We start from the raw sequence: 13,415 nt of genomic DNA, 5'->3' as shown, positions 1-13,415 counted from the left end.
GAGTTCTGTTAACAAAGCTTGAGTTTATACAGGGGGAGGTAGACTGATCTTTCTTTCCTCCACCATAGAAACCTCTGCTCTTGTTAAACTTAATCGCCAGCCCTCAGCATGATTTTTCTGCCCTGTCTCCATCTATTTCTTGAATCATGCCAGCCTCCTGGCAAGGGTCCTATCTCCCCTTCCAACCTATCCAGCTACAACTCACCCTTTAAGCTCTAACAGAACAGAACCTTGGGATCAGCTTTTCTTAGTTATACCCACCACCAGTCAACTCATTAACAGACATAAGTTGCACAGTGTTTGCGAGAGGACCATGTACAAATGATGAAGCCATGAAATTGGGGGAAACAGAAATAGTAGGCAATCAGGTATCTTTCTCTTATGACGCTTGTAACCTAAAAGAGAAAAGCTAATAATATTCATTCAAGAAATACTAAATCGGGACTATTTTCAAGTTTATTGTGATAAGAATCATGGTGGGGACTTGACTAGAATGGAAGTTTCTTGGCTCTTCAAGAAACTCACTGAATCTGAATTTTTCAGAATGATGCAGAAGTCCCAATTCTTTCTTTTTCTTTATTTATTATTTGTCACCATTGTGGTGTCACAGCTCTGGGGAGACTTTTAAAAATGTTTTATTAGGGGGCCAGGTGGTGGTACACCTGGGCTGAGCACAGAAAAGTTTTTGTGCTAGGATACACGCAAAGATTTGGGTTCGAGTTCCTGCTCCCTATCTGCAGGGGGAACGCTTCATGAGTGGAGAAGCAGGTCTGCAGGTGTCCATATTTTTCCTCCCTCTCTTTATCTCTCCCTCCCATCTCAATTTCTCTCTGTCCTATTGAATGAAAAGGAAAACAAAACAAACAAACAAAAAAGGCCACCAGAAGTTGTGAGAATAACAAAGCAAATATATAAAAGGTTTTTTTTTTTTTTTGCAAGCTAAGATATTATAAAGGATCAGGGGGATAAATGAGCATATTATACCCCAGAATTTATATTCCCTGGACCCAGAGTTTCCAAATTCAACCCCCAACACCACCGTCATCCAGAAAGATAGAGACGAATGATGTTCTGGCCTTTTTCTTTTCTTTTTTAATATTATTGGGAGTGGGTAATGAATTACAGTATATCTGTTTGCACATGGGATGGTTTCCCTGTTATGTATAACAGGTGTCTGCTGCACACTTTAACCTTCTCCCCAATTAGGGGTCTCAAACCCCCTCTTGTCTATTACCTGTCTGTCTGTCTATCTACCATTTCTTTGTCTAATAAATCTTTATTTATCTAGCTATCTATCGACCTCTTTACTTGCTTTAGCAATGGTATTATTTACATTGTTATTAGGTTTAGGTTTGTGAAATAATAAATTTATGTTCTGTGTACTTTATAGCATTAGTACTTGGCGAATACTTGCACCAATATAGAATATATGTGTATGGTGAATGCTTAAAGGACAAGCTCTAGATTAAATAGTAACTGAATGCCCATAGTAGGAAATCATAAATAGCTAATTGATTCTGATTTCTGAAATACATTTATCTTTCATCTCTCTCCATTTCATTGAAATGACAGAACAAAATAAATGAAAGGGGGAAAAAACGAACACCACCAAGTATGATGTTAGACACATAGAGAATTTTTTTTTTAGAAAATACAGAATAGGCTAAATTATACTAAAAAGAATCCAATGCTAGCTAACCTCAAACCAAAAGGAGTACCAGTTGGATGTCAGAATTGCTTGGTTTCTTCAATGATTTCTAGAAGTTTGTGTAAACTTGTACTGTTCTTGAGAGGCTAAGTTTTCAGTATTTATTAAAATGAAATATGCACATTCAATGATACAGCAATTCTACCTTTACCAAGTCATTCTTTGTAAGTATTTATATATATGCAAAATATTGGTTGTTGCCTCATTCAAAATAGCAAAATATTTAATAATTTAATGCCCATGGAAGAAAAACACATGCAACTATTAAAAAAGACTAGAAGATATAATAGTCATGATATATTCTTAAAAAAAGACATATATTCCCATGCATATTTGTAAAAACATTGAAAATGGCGCGTCCTTGAACTGTGTTTATTTCTAGGGAGCGCTAAGGGGGATTTTCCTTTTATCTTTCTAGTCCGCCAATCAATTTACAAGTCAAGAACAATATAAACAGTTTAACAATTTAAATAAAGAAAATTCCAGACTTGGAAGCAAAATAGATTCTAGTTAGGTTGTAGGGGAAAGATTGAGACTTCTGGATAGTCAGAAAGTCAGAGATGAGTGCTTAGATCTATTTCATTTGCTGGACTTTCTCATTAAAAATCTGCACCTTTGGCCTCTCTTAGGTGTAGCAGAGTCAAATAGAGGAGGCAGAGTTGCACGTAACAACTCATAACAAGTATGTATTGCCAAAGCAGTGGTGAAAGCCCACTTTTTGTTTATCTTCATTCATATTATTATCCCTCCACATCCTACTGGAATCTTCTTCTTCTAGCGTTTGCCTCCTACTGGAATGAACAGATTCAACTCTGAAGATTTCTCTAATAATGGTGAGGAGAGATGACGGGCTGGGGAACAGTCTGCAGACTTTGGGACTCAATCAAATACATCAGTACAGGCAGCTGAATACAGTTCTGACTATCATGCCTGGTCAAAACTGAATGAATTGTAGGTGTGCTATGTATAAAAAGAGCCACTGCTGCCAGCCACTTTTCTTGAAGTCCTTATCTGATAGCTGCTCCCCTATCTACTTGTTCAGTATGCATCTCCTGGCTGGGACCAAGAGAGAGTGAAATAAAGAAAGGGAAACAGAGCTGTCTGTGTAGAACAAAATTATTTTCCAGTTTGAAACAGTTCAGTTCCAGAATTATTTCTGCATAAGTCTGTTAAATCTGGCACTGGCCCTTAGCTGACATGAAAGCAGTGAACTAATTCATGATTTATAATATGATATTTAAAATCTAAAATACTTTGTTATCTCCCTAGACCTGTTGCCCACCTTCCCCCCCCCCCCCGCCCCGGGGACTTATATCTGGTAACATCAGTTGGATAGCTTGGTTTATCTATATGTATCTGAAGAAATGAAGTATTCCATTTATGACTTAGGGAATTCTTCTGAAATTTCAACTGAGGTTTTATCCAGGGGTGAAGAATGTCTCTTTTGTGGGCAAGTTGGCACACTTGGATAGTGCATTATTTTGTCACAAAAATCAAGTCAACAGTGAGATAACATCTCATACCATGAGAATAGCCTACATCAAAAAGCACAGAAACAAGCACTGGCCAGAATGTGGAAAGGGCACCTACCTGTTGGTGGGAATACAAATTGGTCCAACCCCAGTGGAAAACGATTCAATTAGGAATTTCCTGAAAACATTAAAAATGAACCTACCATACAACCCAGATATTCCTCTAGTAGGCTTCTATACAAAGAACACAAAGGCACTGATTTGAAGAGATCTATGCACAACATTTGTGGCAGTGCTAGTTGGAAACCACTCGTGTCTAACAGCTGAATAGCTCCAGAAATTGTGGTCAGGTGGTCGTACATCCGGTTCAGTGCACACATTACAGTAAGCAAGGACTTAGGTTCAAGCCCCTGGTCCCCACCTGCAGGGGGAAAGCTTCACAAGTGGTGAAGCAGGGCTGCAGGTGTCTCTCTGTCTCTTTCCCACCTTATCTCCCCCCTCCTTTCTCAATTCCTCTCTGACTCTATCCAATAATAAATAAATAAAAAAAATAAAAAGAAGTTGTAGTCTAGGTAGACAATGTGACATTACACAGTTACAGGAAATGACAACATATGCTCCTTTGCAACAGCATTGACAGAAGTAGAGGGAATTACATTGAGGATGATCTCACTCACAGATGAGCTCTAACAAACAAACTAAAGGACAGTAGAGGTTGAATTCTCACTGAACTGTAGTGAATTGCAGGACATTTAGGACTCAGAAGAGAGAAAGGAGGAGCACTAACGGAACATAAGGGACCCCAGTCACTATTGTATAACAAGAAGATGTTGGTTGAGGGTAAAATACACTGATATTTGTCTTGTAGAAATGTGGAAAGGCAGCCTTTTGATAAAAAATGCCCGTAAATAATAAATTCCTCAATAAGGTGATATTGGAGTTGGAAAGTAAGGTAAAATAAACTCTGCTGACTATATAATTGTGTCTTTAACCCTGAAAGTAAATAAAACTAGCACGGCACTGGATGACCTGAGGACATACGTCTTCATTTCTCATACTGTACAACATGCAAATTCATCTTGCCCCCCCCTCCCCCTTGCACACACAAGAAATGTCAGCTGGAGCTGCAGAACTCCAGTGCTCACAAAAAAAGAGAAAAAAAAAATAAAAAGAATGCCCTTTTATGAAAACAGAAGAAGCCAAGGAAGCCATACTTGGGAAGTGCACAGGCTTCTCTAATGTTTGACTGCATTCTCTACCTCTGGCTCTAATGTACCATTTGTCTTTACTGAAAACCTTATGTGAATTTGTTCTATAAAATCCTCATAATCCTTTCAATTATCCAACATGCTGTAATCTTTGTTAAAGCAACAAATAAAATGTTGCTGTGTCGGTTCCTTAATGCTGCATTTCAAATCACTGAAAATATAGCAGCTTAAACAGTTCTGCGGGTCAGAATTTAAGGCACAACATGGTTATGTTTTCTGCTTGGGGTCTCAGGAGGCTAAATTCATGATGTTGACCAGACTTACTATATCCTAGAGAGTAGACTCCTCTTGTTCGCTCATATGGATGTGGTAGGATTGAGTTTCTTATGACAAAAAATAAAGGGTGGAAGTGGCTGTCTCCTCACTGCTGACTCTTCCTTGCATTTGTTTTCAAGTCCTAGAGACCATCTGACATCCCGTGCAATGGGACTCCTTCCATGTGACCTCTCAAACTTCTAGTCTCTTTAATTAGGAAGAGTTCATTCATTCCCCCCCTTTTGTTGCCCTTTTTTTTTTTTTTTTAATCATTGTTGTGGTTAATATTGTTGTTGTTGTTGCTGTCGTTGGATAGTACCGAGCGAAATGGAGAGAGGAGGGGAAGACAGAGAGGGGAAGAGAATGACAGACACCTGCAGACCTGCTTTACCGCCTGTGAAGTGACTCCCCTGCAGGTGGGGAGCCGGGATCCTTGAATCGGGATCCTTCAGCTGGTCCTTGCACTTTCCGCCACATGCGCTTAACCCTCTGCACTACCGCCCGACTCTCCCATTCATTTTTTAAAAAGTTTTTTATTTATAAAATGGAAACATGGACAAGACCATAGGATAAGAGGGGTACAATTCCACAAAATTCCCACCACTGTAACTTCATATCCCATCCCCTACCCTGATAGCTTTCCTAGTCTTTAACCCTCTGGGAACATGGACTAGGGTCATTGTGGGGTGCAGAAGGTGGAAGGTCTGGCTTCTGTAATTGCTTCCCCGCTGAACACTCGAAGTCCATCTCTCCTTTTCCCTAGTGGGGCAGGGATCTGGGGAGGTGGGGCTCCAGTTCTTGAGGCATAGCTGGGATTGATCCTATGCATAATGTCACTGCTCTGGGCCAGTTTTTCCTTCATTTGGATAGATAGGTAGATTGGTGGATTAAATAGAGAGAGGAGAGGCATAATAGCATGAGAACTTATACCAATGATGTATCATCTCCCAGCTGGTGCTGGGACTTGACTGTGGGCTGTGCACATGGCTAGTGACACACCCTACCTGGTGAACTATCTCTCTGGTCCAAGCCCATTCTTTTTTAAAGGTATTACCAGTTGATGGGGGCCTTTATGTCTGAAAGCTACTTCACTATATAAACTTCTAGTGGGTATAGATTTTGAGGGTAAGCTTAGAATTCTGTCTTCCATGGCAGTCATCAATTATTAAACTAATACATACCATAGAATTTTGTTCTGTGGAACCACTATGGGACTTCTGGGTACCAGTTACCTCTCTTATTTTACCAGAGCAGCTCTACTTTTAGCTATTAAATATAATTATACTGTATATAAATTATTACTGTTCTATTCTATACTGTACTTTGACATTCACATGTAGTTTCATGATTTTGAATAATATATGCATACTGATATTTATCAAATATGTTTATCTGATCTACTTTTTGAACACATAGTTAGCCATTTTCTTAACAGTTTCCTTGGGTTTTCAATAAGAATATCAAATTTAAGAACTTCTTGTCATTCTCTTTGAAACTAGAACTATTGTCTTAGAATCTCCATCTGGTTGGGGAAGTTCTACCCCTACACAAAGTTATAAGTCAGTAACCCTGATAGGAAAGTTCTCTGCAAAATACTAGCAAACAAACTTCAATGAAACATTAAAAGAATCACATACCATGCCTACATCAGGTTTATTCTGACCATGTCAGAAGATACAAGGACAGTTCAACATATGAAATCCAGTGTGGGAGGGCCACACTAATGGAGGCTGACTATGGAATAGCAGCTGTCTCTTGTTGCTCCCCTAATTAACTAGTGAAAGCAATGAAAAAGGATCACCTGAAAACTCAGCAAACTACAACCAGGATTCCTTTAAAAACTCACTAAGCCACAGGTGTGTGCAGACATGTATAGTCAGTGAATGAAAAGGTGTGAGGGATAGATTAACAGGATTTAAGAAGCTGTGCTTATTGAAAGTTGGTGTCAGTTTGTGAGTTACCCAGCAGAGCACATTGCTGGTAGAAGGAAAATGGGTCTGGGTGCTTAGCCTGTGAACTCAGGGGCAAAAGGATATTGAATTGCCCACAAGGACTCATTAGTGTTTAAGGGGAAGAGGTGGCCAAGAATTAAAACCCTGGTTCAGGGTCCCATAGCCAGATAGAAAAATAAAAACCAGCCAGCTTCCAGAAATATGGTAAGAGAATAGCAGCTGCAGTGCTGTTCCTTGGATCGATCAACTAGTAAAGTAACAAAAACAATATAAAAGAAATCATCGGAAAACTCTTCATTAGGGAGAGACAATCAGGACTTAAGAAGCAGTACTTGGCAGTAGCTGGCACCATCTTGGTAGTTACACAGTGAATACATGGTTGGAGGAAGGGAGGAAAGGAATTTCTGGGGGCTTCACCTGAAAACCCAGGGGCATCACAAGGATTACCAGGATTTATGGGGAAAACTCTACCCAAAAGTAAACTTGTTTGGGCTACTCAGGTCCTGGTAACTGGCTAGGGAAATAAATCCTGTTTGTTCTTTGAGCACTTGGGAGAAAAAGCTCTCCCATGCAGTTAGCCCAAGAGGCTGGAAATATAGCAGGGAAATTGTATCTCCGTAGATGTATTTGTTCTGATCCCTTCAACCTGTAACTGTATATTACCTTACATACTAACAGAGATACTTCAGTTCTTATTAAGGTTTTAAAAATAATTTATCTTGGATTAAGAAATATTATAGGAAGTGGAGGATGAAAAAAAAACCTGAAAAAAAAACTTTTACAAGTTTTCCTCCATATTTGATAATCCTAAAATTTTACAAAGTGTGCCAATAAAAAAAAGTGTGAAACTGAAAAATATGAAAATTTCAAACTATTGGTAATATAAAGCATGGTGACGATAATGGTAGACTAGATTTTCTTTCCAGTGTGTTCATAGAATTAATATTACTAGTTTTCATGTGAAAAGGCTGTCAAAGAACATGAAGCCAAGATGTAGGGGGAAAAGAGCTTATAAATGCATTTAATAATGCTATTTTCCTGAATTTTAGGATGCTTATTTCATTTTCCAGGTCTTCATAATTGTATTTTATTAATTTTGGTTTGTAACTTAAAATTTTCAATTTCTTGGGGCTGGGCGGTGGCACACCTGGCTGAGTGTACGTGTTACAATGTGCAAGGACCCCAGTTCAAGCTCCCATTCCCCACCTGCAGAGGGAGAGTTTTGCGAGTTGTGAAGCAGTGTTGTAGGTCTCTGTCTCTCTCCTCCGTCACCCCCTTTCCTCTCAATTTCTGGCTATCTCTATCTAATAAGGAAAGAAAGATAATGATAACAATTAAAAGAATTCAGCTCCCTCTTTCATCCTAAACATTCAATTCTGTAATTATGTGTTGCTAACTTTATTTTATTTTTTGAATAAGAGTATCTCTAACTTACAAGTAAGCATCCTACCTCTGCTTATATCCTGTTATTATGTATCCAGAAATAAACTCCTTACCACTTATACTGGTAGGATCACAATAAAAGCATATTTCTTGCTCCTGTGATTATGAGAACTTACTAACTGGCCCCTTAATCCTCTTTCTTTCTATTCTTATGATGTTATTAAAAAGGTTTCTGGTGGTATAATTAATGAAGATCGCATATGGTAGCCTGAGGTAATGTAATGTAACAATTTATATACAAGGTACTATTTGCTTAGTATCTTCCAGTAGCTTTCCATTTTACACAGAATTGAAACTTTTTCTATTAATTTAACCGTATAATGTATGAGATATAACCACTTAATGTGTAAAATAAATGAGAAAAAAAAAAATCCTCAAGCTGCCATCTTGACTCCATCCCCTTATCCTAGGGTCTTGTCGATCATTATTAAAATCAATAAAAAATATTAATGATACAAAATAAATGAGAAAGAAGCCACCTTTTTATTTATAAAAAGGAAGCACTGACAAAACCATAGGATAAGAAAATTGTTGTTGTAGTTGTTGATGTCATCGTTGTTAGGGCAGAGAGAAACGAGAGAGGAGGGGAAGACAGAGGAAAGAGAAAGATAGACACCTATAGACCTGCTTCACCACTTGTGAAGCGACTCCCCTGCAGGTGGGGATTTGGGGGCTCAAACCAGGATCATTAAAGTCATTGCGCTTTGCACCACTTGAGCTTAACCAGCTGCGCTACCACCTGACTCCATTTAATTCTACTTTTTTTTTATGCTGCTATTTTCAATATGTTTCCTACCATAGTTCCTCCTGGGTAGAGTTATTACCTTCAGTGATTCTTCAGTGGTTTATTTCCCCCTCTCAGTTCTTTATTACATAGTTGAGTGTTCTTTATGGTAACCTTTCTTACTAAAGCTCTAGGCAGACAAGATAACACATTTATAAAAGCAGAGACCCCAGTTTGATCTTCCTATGAAATAAGTCTCTACTACAATTTTCAGCCAGAAAATACACTTTGAATGATTCATCAAGAATTTTTTCACATTTTTGAGTTAGTAGAAATCATATTTTATATATTTAATGAATTTGTAAATTTTGTACTTCCAGATTTCATCGAGAAATATATTTGGTAACATGCTACAAAGTGAACTGAAATTGATTTCTCAAAAGATAACGAATCATAGCCTGAGTGCGCTGCAGCTAGGTTCAAGCATTTTCTCCATTTTGTTATTGTTTTCATTAATAACTTCATACCTTGATGATGAAAATTGTGTTTGCTTTTCACTTTCTTTTTTAGTCAAGTAATTCATTGATTCTAAAACATTTATCAGAGTCAGTTGAGAGCCTGGCTCTCTAGTAGGTCACAGAAAAAGCTTTTTGGAGAAATGATGCCAAAATTGTGTAAGCAAAATAAACATTTGCTTTGTAAACATGGTCTTTCCTTTCATCTATGAGTCCACTTTCTTTTTTTTCCCCTAATTTATTTTTTATCTTTACTTATTTGATGGAGACAGTCAGATATCGAGAGGGAAGGGGGAGATAGGGAGAGAGGCAGAGAGACACCTGCAAACTTACTTCATCACTCGTGAGACTTTCCCCCTGCAGGTGGGGGTTGGGGGTTTAAACTTGAGTCCATGTGGACTGTAATGTGTGTGTTCAAGCTGGTGCGCCACCACCCGGCCCCCCCCCCCCACTCTCTATATTCTACTTTGTAGTTCTAAACAAAGAACAATGTTAAGCTTTTACCAGTGTCTTCCAAACACTATCAAACATTGACAGCTAGCTAGAGAAACTGAAGACTAGAGAAGTTATTTGCTCCTTATTTACTTTCTGGGCACATTACCATCTCAACAAGGCATTACTCTCTGATATAACATTAAACTTCAGCAGCAGCAGCATTTGCTTTAAGATTATTTGGGGAGTTGGGCGGTAGTGCAGCGGGTTAAGCGCAGGTGGCGCTAAGTGTAATTATCCAGGTTTGAGCCCGCTTCCCCCACCCCTGCCTGTAGGGGAGTCGCTTCACAAGTGGTGAAGCAGGTCTGCAGGTATCTGTCTTTCTCTCCCCCTCTCTGCCTTCCCCTCCTCTCTCCATTTCTCTCTGTCCTATCCAACAACAAAGACGTCAATAACAACAGCAATAATAACCACAACAACGTTAAACAAGGGCAACAAAAGGGAAAATAAAAAAAAATTAAGTGGTTAAAATATTACTCATTTATTGATGAATTTTATGAAATTAAAATTGAAGCCTTTTCATTATGAATCCAAAATAAGCATTTTTATTACTCTTTTATATTCATCTAAATATTTCTTTATAATTTAGATGCTTTTTTATAGTTTTCTAAAGATTTGCTTTCAACAAGAAATAGCATAATGATTTTGCAAAAATTCTTTCATGTCTAAGGCTTCATAAGGCCTAGGTTAAATTCCTGCTACCACCATAAACCAGAGGTGAGCAGTGCTCTGGTTAAAACATACATTAAAAAAGTCTATGTATACATGTTTTTTAAAAACATTATCTAAATCTTTATTTATTGGGCAGAGACAGCCAGAAATCAAGAAGGAAGGGGGAGACAGAGAGACATTGCAGCCTCGCTTCACCACTCATGAAGCTTTCCCTCTGCAGGTAGGGATTGGGGGCTTGAACCTGGGTCCTTGCACACTGTAACAAGTGCACTCAACTGAGTACCAGGTGTGCCACCACCTGGCCCCCTATGTATACATGTTTAGCAGTAAAATTTTACAAGAGAGAGAGAGATAGAGATAGAGAGAGACAGAGACATTAGCGCTCAAGTCCTCTGTTCTACTAGCTGAACAATTTTTCTGGCCATTGTTTTCTTCTTGATTTTTTTCTTTTTATTTATCAAAAGGAAAAAAATAGGACAGAGAGAAAATTGAGAGGTAAGGGGAGACAGAGAGAGAGAGAGAGAGAGAACCTGCAGACCTGCTTCACCACTAGTGAAGCTTCCTGCCTGCAGGTATGGAACTGGTAGCTCAAACCCAGGTCCTTGCACGGATCCTTGCACAGAGTATTATGTTTGCTTGACCAGGTGTGCCACCTCCCAGTCCTTGTCACTGTTACCTATATTTTTAAATTCATTTTTTTTTCAATCAGAGTTTTAGTGGTATATAATTTATAAGTATCTGTATTGGTGCTTGGTATATGAAATAGTTCAAAGAGCTGAAAATGCCCTAATAAGATTCATCATCACTCCTCAAATGCTGACGAATAAGTCGTGGATAATTTTAGGTAGAAGACAGAAAGATTTTCATTAAAGATATATAAGAAATCATTAAAGACTACTCAATATCATTTTTGAATAATAGTGAAAGAAGTATTAATGGAATAGCATTTAAATTATTTTTGACTTAATGTGGTATAGGGTCGAACTGAGGTCCTTATACATACTACAGAGTTAGCGCCTCAGCCTAATCTGTATTTTAAGAACTTTTTTTTTTTTTTAGGAGAAAAGAGAGAGGGAGGGGGATGGGCAAATGGTGTACTCAGTTGAGTACATGTTACCATGAATGAATGAGCCCCTGGTCCACACCTTCAGGAGTGGTGAAGCAGGCCTGCAGTGTCTCTCTGTCTCCCTTCCTCTGTTTCCCCCTGCACTCTCAATTTCTCTCTGTCTTATCCAATAATAATAATAATAAAATAAATAAAAGGAAGAAATGGCCTCTGAGAGCAGCGTATTCCTAGTGTAAGTATGGCGACCCAGCGATAACCCTGGTGGCAGGTAAAAGTCAAAATAAATAAAATAAATCTTAAAAAGAGAGAGGGAGACAAAGGAGAGAAGAGGAACAAAAACAGCACTCTGGCCACCTATTCCAGCATACTTCTGAAAACCAGCCATTTCCTTTGGGTGAGAGAGCATGCATGCTGCTTTGCACACACCCAAATTCCTCTTGAGAGGAGTCAGGGCAGGTCAGAGGATACCATGAGAGACAACTTTTTTTTTTTTTTTTTTGCCTCCAGGGTTATCACTGGGGCTCGGTGTCTGCACTACAAATCCACTGCTCCTGTGGCCATTTTTTCTATTTTATTGGATAGGACAGAGAGAAATGGAGAGAGGAAGGGAAGACAGAGAGGGGGAGAGAAAGATAGACACCTGCAGACCTGCTTCACCACTTGTGAAGCAACTCCCCTGCAGGTGGGGAGCAGGAGGCTCAAACCTGGATCCTTGTGTGGGTCTTTGAGCTTTGTACTATGTGAACTTTACCTGCTACCACCTGACCCCAAGAGAGAGAAAACTTTTATGCCATGAAAACAAACAACATAAACCGACCATGTAGTTCTTATACTAGAAAAAAAGTGTAATCCTAGAAGAGTGAACATCTGTTTTTTCCCCTCAACAAAGAGCTGGGACAGAGATCAGATTAACTTTGGTCAAAGTAAAACAAATTAATTTTCACTGTATTTTCAAAATCTGGTGTAAATTACATTTGACACTCTTTTACAGTGACATTTAATGAAAATCACTCCCCCTGGGGGCCCTGTATTTACATTCTTTCATTTAATTATTACATAAAACTCTGTAAGTGAGGAAATGTTAAAAAAAAACCCCTCCATTTTATAGAACAAGTAATGGGGGCTTAGAGAGGTGAAGTAATTTGCATAGCTCACAAAGAGACATAGCTGAGATAGAAAAGATAATTACTTACTTAAATGTTTTCATTTAAAAATAACTAGAATACATGTCAGATGGACAGAGTTTTCAAAATTTAGATGTTCCAGAGAAAAATATCTGAATAAAGAAGACTGAATCTGCCGGTAAAGAAAATATTTGCTTTCTAATATTTTTTTTGAAATTTTGGCCTACAGGTTAATATTGAAAGAAAACTTGAGGGGGCTAGGTGGGGGTGCACCTGTTGAGCCCACGATCCAGTGCACAAGGACTAGAGTTTGAGCCCCTGGTCCCCACCTTCAGGGGAAAAGCTTTGTGAGTGGCAAAGCAGGGCTGCAAGTGTCTCTCTCTTTCCCTCCCTATCTCTCCCTACCCTCTTGATTTCTGACTGTCTCTATCCAATAAATAAAATAATAAAAACATAGCTCTGACCCACCAGGGAAAGATATAAACAGGCTGGGAGTATGGATCAACCTGCCAATGCCCATGTCCAGAGGAGAAGTAATTACAGAAGCCAGACCTCTTACCTTCCACACCCTATAATGATCCTGGGTCCATGCTCCCAGAGGGACAAAGAATAGGAAAGCTTCTAATGGAGGGGATGGGATATGGAACTCTGGTGGTGGGAATTGTGTGGAATTGTACCCCTCTTATCCTATGGTCTTGTTGATCATTATTAAATCAATAATAAA

The 13,415-nt window shown here is 38.7% G+C and overlaps 1 protein-coding gene across 2 annotated transcripts in view; it reads right to left on the bottom strand.

The window, feature by feature from the left end:
• Positions 1-13,415, bottom strand: part of LRRC7 (leucine rich repeat containing 7) — a 583,417-nt gene that overhangs the window by 190,691 nt on the left and 379,311 nt on the right. The gene's annotated exons all lie outside the window — the stretch shown is intronic.

Source organism: Erinaceus europaeus, chromosome 13 (assembly GCF_950295315.1).
Source record: "Erinaceus europaeus chromosome 13, mEriEur2.1, whole genome shotgun sequence".
Classification (NCBI taxonomy): domain Eukaryota; kingdom Metazoa; phylum Chordata; class Mammalia; order Eulipotyphla; family Erinaceidae; genus Erinaceus; species Erinaceus europaeus.
This window is presented reverse-complemented; position numbering and strand designations above follow the sequence as displayed.